This window comes from Gossypium hirsutum, chromosome D10 (genome assembly GCF_007990345.1).
Source record: "Gossypium hirsutum isolate 1008001.06 chromosome D10, Gossypium_hirsutum_v2.1, whole genome shotgun sequence".
NCBI classification, from domain to species: Eukaryota; Viridiplantae; Streptophyta; class Magnoliopsida; order Malvales; family Malvaceae; genus Gossypium; species Gossypium hirsutum.
Window position 1 is genome coordinate 35,697,555 of NC_053446.1, and position 6,829 is coordinate 35,704,383.

General features: G+C 34.8%; 1 non-coding gene across 1 annotated transcript; it reads left to right on the plus strand.

Moving 5' to 3' along the window:
- Nucleotides 1–6,340: 6,340 nt before the first annotated feature.
- LOC121222821 (small nucleolar RNA R71) lies at nucleotides 6,341–6,447 on the plus strand. Its single transcript, XR_005920192.1, has one exon. It is a non-coding gene; the product is annotated as a small nucleolar RNA R71 (small nucleolar RNA).
- The last annotated feature ends 382 nt before the right edge of the window (nucleotides 6,448–6,829 follow it).

A 6,829-nucleotide genomic window follows, 5' to 3' on the forward strand; every position in this document is an offset into this window, starting at 1 on the left:
AACTATAGTAGAGTGTCCCTAAATCATTATTATTATTTTTACTCACTCTTATTTGCACTTATTTTTCTGATCAATAATACGATGGATCAAACAAAGCATTACTAATCTACTCAATAATTTCAAACATTAGAGTGTAAAACTATTGCCATGGTATTCCTTATTATTCATAACCAAATTATTGAATTTAGGTTCAAGAAATTCTAAATGCATTAAAAGAACTCTACTACAGATTAATTGCAATGATACTTAAGTTATTCTACTTTTAAGAATCAATTTTAAAACAACTATCCTAAGCTAAACATGCTTAATCAACTATCACAATTTTCTAAATTAATCAAAGAGTTAGTATCCTCATAAAAAATCACCGATAACAATATACTCAGTATAGTCTAGCAGTTATCTGGCATTTGTATGTAATGGAAAAATGAATGGAAAAATGCGTGATTATTAAAACATATATCTATTGCATACTATATTTACAACACAACACACTCCCAAACCTAAGGGATGCATTGTCCTCAATGCATGAACAATGAAACATTTCAAAATACAAAAACAACAACTTCCAATTATAAAAATGCAATGGCAATCAAATGTAAATGCATGAAACATATGTTATAAAATGAAAAAAAATTAAAATAAAAATAAAAACAAAAGCTCGGAAGGAATTAGGGTTACTCTAATTGGGTTGGGTTGATTTTTTGGTAGCGCGTTTGTAGCACTAATTCCTTTCCACTTCACCAGCATCATCTTGAATGGATTTCCCAAAAGCTCGCTTGTAGCACTTCCTTTTGAGCTGGTTAATGGGCATCTATTCTTCATCATCAGTATTGGACTTCGTGAAATCATCAATCATTCGATGAATGCACACTCTTGCTCGGTCATAGGTGTAGTGGATTTCGGTGTAGTGTTAGTGTCAGCAGGTGTAGCAGTTTGAGTCACATCAGCTTCATCCTTATCAGATTCAATATGCACAGATTTAGTTTTCTCCTTTTCTCCTTATTTTTCTGTAGCATTCTTCTCTGTAGTAGCTTCTTTTCCATTTTCATCATCATCTAGCTCCTACAACAATTCTTTAGGAAAAACAGAGAATGTAGGCATAGGTCAGGTAAAGTTCATCTGAAGAGATTTTTTAATGGCCTTATCCCTTTTTCGGACTTATCCCCAAAATAGAGTCATTTCTTCTTGAGCTCGGCCAAGATCAGTGGCTAGCCTTAGTTGGTGTTTCTCCATCATTTAGAATTATTGTTGCAACATCTCAAGAGCATCAATCACTTTTTGCTCAAAGTTACTATGAGATGTTGATGGAGCATCATTAGTACTCATAGGTGGCAACGATGTAGATGTAGAGCTTGGATGCCATGACATTTCCTCCTCAATAAATCTTAGGGTGATTTGTTTTGTTATGGCTCCTTTGTTGGGGATTGTGTCTTCATTCACATGAATAGGAACCTTCACCCTCTGACAAAGAACCGTGATGAGCGACGAAAAATTTAAGGTACTAGCATTCTTTTGAGAGTAGCCGTAAACTTCTATAAAAATGATGTTTCTAACATTGATATTTTTGCCAGTCATAATAGAGTGTAATAATAGTCGTCCTTTTGAAATAGTTGAGTTGTGAATAGAAGGGATGAAACGAGTTTTAAGGAAATGATACTAAACCCTACAGTAAGGCTTCAACGATACACGGTCAATGGTGTAGCAATCATTTCAAAAAAACTATCCACTTTATTCCCTCTACACGTAAATCTGTTAGAACTTGGTTGAGTCCTTCAGTTGTCATAGTCTTGACAAATTGGGAGTGTTTATCAAGGCTTTCAAATAACCAATATTGCACATTGATTGAGTCTTCATCGAACATCATCGAGACACCGTGTACATATATAAAAGCATTATCAGGAGGGGTGAGATGAGCAAAAAATTCTTTCACTACCCATGCTTCTCTAGAACAGAACAGATCGTTTCAGAGTAGCCCATAAAGGAGGAATCCTGGAGGGGTGAGATGAGCAAAAAATTTTCTGTCACGATTTTGCTAAAGAATGTCCGCATATGCGCAGAGGTAGAAGAAGATGGTGCTTGGCGAGCCATTTGAGAGAAAATAGTGACTGGAAAATGAAAAAGGTGAGACCTTTACGGTTTTATAGAGTAAAAATAGAGAAAGGTCAAGAATATGAAACAGAAAAGAAGTTAGAAAAGAAGTGAATCGGTACGGGTAAAACGTGAGAGAAAATATAAGAATGACGTGGGGGATAAGATTAACCTGATATTGTGTCTTGACACAAAAAAAAGAAAAGTTAAGTGAGAAAAAGAAAAATAATAGAAAACTTATTAAATGAAAATTAACTAATATATTAAATGGGTTGATTTCTACAAACCTGGGCTAGAATGTGCCTGCAACAAAAGAAAATAATAGTTAAGTAAACTTATTGCATAAACTAAGTGATGGAATTTTATCATGAATTATAGGAGCTCTAAAGTAATACTTTAATCATTGGTCATTGAATTTGAAAGTAGAACCAATCTTACTATTTTTGACTTCTACAACTCCATGACAATAGACATGCACTATCTCGAATGGGCTAGACCAACGAGATTTTAATTTTCCAAGAAACAATTTAAGCCTGGAATTAAATAACAAGACTTGTTGTCTAGGTGCAAATTGTCGTGGAAAAATCTTGCTGTCATGCCATCGTTTGGTCTTTTCTTTGTATAGCTTGGCATTCCCATAAGCTTGTGCTTTGAATTCTTCCATCTCATTCAACTCCAATAGGCGGTTAGTACCAACAACACTCTAATCCATATTCAATTTCTTAATTGCCCAATATGTCTAATGTTCAAGTTCAATGGGAAAATAATAGGGTTTCCCATAAACAAGCTTGAAATGTGACATCCCCAAGGTTGTCTTGAATGCAGTGCAATATGCCCACAAAGCTTCATCCAATTTGGATGATCAATCTTTTCGGTTGGGATTAACTACATTCTCTAGAATTTGTTTAATCTCTCTATTAGATACTTCTACCTGTCCATTATTCTGGGGATGGTATGCCATGAAAAATTTATGCTTAACTCCATACTTGTTCAGAGCATTAACAACTAATTTGAAGTTAAAGTGTGAACCTTCATCATTAATTAGAGCACGAGGGGTACCAAACCTAGTAAAATATTCTTATGTAGAAATTTCAGTACCGATTTGGCATCATTCATTGGTAAAGCAACAACCTCAACCCACTTGGAGACATAATCAATAGCTAAAAGTATGTATACATTGCCCCAAGAACGTAGGAATGGACCTATGAAATCAATTCCCTATACGTCAAATAGTTCCAGTTTTAAAATAGTTTGCAATGGCATTTTATATCTCCTCGATAGATTTCAAATTCTTTGACAGTGATTGCTAGCTTGGCAAAATTCATGAGCATCTTTAAACATGGTTGGCCAATAAAAATCATATCAGAAAAGTTTTGCAGTAGTTCTCATGACCTAGAAGTGTCCTCCGTATGATGCTGAATGACAATGATATAAAATACTTTGAATCTCGCCATCTAGAACACACCTCTAAATTATCTGGTTTGCATAATGTTTGAATAAAAATAGCTTATCCCAATAATACTGCTTGGCATTATGGATAAATATCCTTCATCTTTGATTGGTGAGCTCAGGTGGCAGCAAACTACTAACCAAAAAATTTATGACATCGACATACCATGGTAATGCCATAGCAACTAACAGTTGCTCATCTGGGAAATCACCCTGAATGCGCTGAATATTACCGTCTTCATTTCTTGCATCAATTCGAGACAAGTGATCAACCACTTGATTTTTTGTGCCTTTCCTATCTCTAATTTCCAGATCAAATTCCTACAATAGTAGTATCCATTGAATTAATCTAAGCTTGGCGTCTTTCTTGGTCACCAAGTACTTAATATCAGAGTGGTTCGTATAAACCGTAATTTGGTGCCCACCAAATAAGCTCTAAATTTTTTGAAGGCAAATAACACAACAGCTCCTTCTCAGTGGTGGTATAATTTAGCTGTGAATCTGTCAATGTACGACTTGCATAGTAGATAGCATGAAATACCTTATCCTTTCCTTGCCCAAGTACTGCTCCTATGGCAAAATCACTAACATCACACATAAGTTCGAAAAGTAATGTCCAATTTGGTGTTATGACTATTGGTGCTGTGACTAGCCGCCTTTTCAATTCCTCAAATGCTTGTAAGCATGACTCATCAAAATTGAAAAATTTGTTGTGCTTTAACAATGTACACATGGGTTTGGATATTTTCGAAAAATCTTTGATAAATCATCTATAAAATCCTGCATAGCCAAGAAAAATGTGAATATCTTTAACTGTAGAGGGTGGTGGCAATTTCTCAATAACCTTAATTTTTGCTTTCTCGATGGCATTCCCTTGCTGTGAAATCTTATGTCCTAGAACAATGCATTCACAGACCATGAAGTGACATTTCTCCCAATTAAGAACAAGGTAGGTTTTTTTCACACTGACAAAGAACTAACTCCAAATTCTTTAAACAGTCTTCAAAAGTATCGCCAACCACTGAGAAGTCATCCATAAAAACTTCTAACAATTTCTCCACTATGTCCAAAAATATTACCATCATGCAACGCTGAAATGTTGCAGGGGCATTGCATAATCCAAATGGCATTCATCGTAATGCAAAAGTTCCGTAAGGACATGTGAATGTGGTTTTCTCTTAATCAGTAGGAGCTATGGAAATTTGGTTGTACCTCGAATAACCATATAGAAAACAATAAAAGGCTTTCCCTGTTAATCTTTCTAAAATCTAGTCGATAAATGGTAGTGGAAAATGGTCATTCCTTGTTACTTTGTTGAGTTTCTGATAGTACAAGTAGGAATGAGTTTATTGTTATCATTGCTTACCACGGTGACAACCTATTTTCTAGGTACATATTGAACAGGGCTCACCTAAGAACTATTAGAAATTGGGTATATAATTCCAGCATCCAGTCATTTGATAATCTCCTTTTTGACAATTTCTTTCATAATGGGATTCAATTTTCTTTGTTGCTCGATAGATTTGCCATGGCAATCCTCTAGTAATATCTTGTGCATGCAGGTTGCTGGAATGGTATTTTTGATATTTGCAATTGTCCACCCCAATGCCTTCTTAGATTTTTTTAAAACTTTCAATAATTGAGCCTCTTAATCTAATGTCAATGCCGTAGAAATAACTACTAACAATTTGTTGTTATCTCCCAAGTAAGCATACTTCAGATGTACTGACAAAGACTTTAATTCCAATGTAGAGGGATCTTCTATGGATGGTTGAGGAGGTTTAAAAGAAAGGTCCGATAAATTTAATTATTCAAAACTTCTCATTGATCCATTCTCAATTTGCTTAGCTTCTATCAGTTCACTAAGCTTTTCAATCATTTCTGCTTCAATTAAATCAAATGAGTATTAAAATTATTGTGATAAAATTCTGCAAATTCTTCCTAAATTATTGTGTCAACAATCTTAATAGCATGACATTTTTCATTTGTATCTACACACTTCATAGCATCGAAAACATTAAAGGTTATCTGTTGATCATTAACTCTCCTAGTTAATTCACCTTTTTGTACATCAATTAATATTCTACCAATTGCTAGAAAATGTCTCCCAAGTATGATTGGAACCTCTTTATCAGCCTCACATTCCAGAATAATAAAATTTGCGAGAAAAATAAATTTGTCAACACTTACCAACACGTCTTCCTTCAATAGATCCTCCATAGATGAAGAAATCGAAGCTGAATTTTGTTAAGAATTTTACTGTGGCATGGGTTAATTGTATCTAGGTGGTGCGCTTGTAACATTCTATTGAATAACATTGTTGGAATTTATCACCCCTTGATTACTCCAATTGAAATTAGATGTTGCTTCCACCCCAAATTATATGTGTTGGAATATGGGTTGTTTTTGCCATTAAAATTTCTCATATAATAAAATAAGGTTGGATTCGATGGGCATTCATCAAAAACATGATCTTCTCTGCAATAAGCACATGCCAACTCAGTTGCTTTTATTTCCTGCATTGTAGCTGGTATTTTCAGTGTTTTAATCATATTAGTTAAAGATGATACCTGAGCTGTTAGAAAAGTAATTGCATCAAGTTTCATTACTCCAGTAACTCTTCTGCCAGTCTCTACTCTTGTAGTAGGGTATTGATAATCATTGTTTGCTATCATTTCCAGAATTTCATATGCCTCATTATATGATTTATCGAGCAAATTCCCATTGGCAGATGCGCCAACCACCATCCTTTTTATGTCTATTCAATCCATTGTAAAACATTTCCATTTGCATCCAATGTTGAAAACCATGCATTGGGCATTTTCTAATTAACTCCTTGAATTGCTCCCATGCTCCATATAATGTTTCATCCTCAGATTACCAAAAGGACATAATATCATTCCTCAATTTGGCATTCATGTTTGAAGGATTATATCGTAGTAGAAACCTCTTTCAAAGTTCATTACAATATGCCACCGTACCTGATGACAATGTATTTAACCATGCTCTAACACAATCTCGCAGCGAATAAAGGAATAACTTCAGTCTTAGGGCATCTTCAGGAACACCATGCTACTTGAATGAATTGTAAACTTCCAAAAAGAGTCTTAAGTGCAACCGTGGATCCGCAGTCAGCAAGCCACTAAACTGCTCTACAGTTTGTAACATTTGAAACTTCACCGACTTTAACACAAAATCTTGAGCTTGAATATGCGGCTTGACAATTCCTGGATTCAGATAATCCAAGACCGGCACTACATGTTCTCGAATGGGTTTGTCTTTATCATCTATT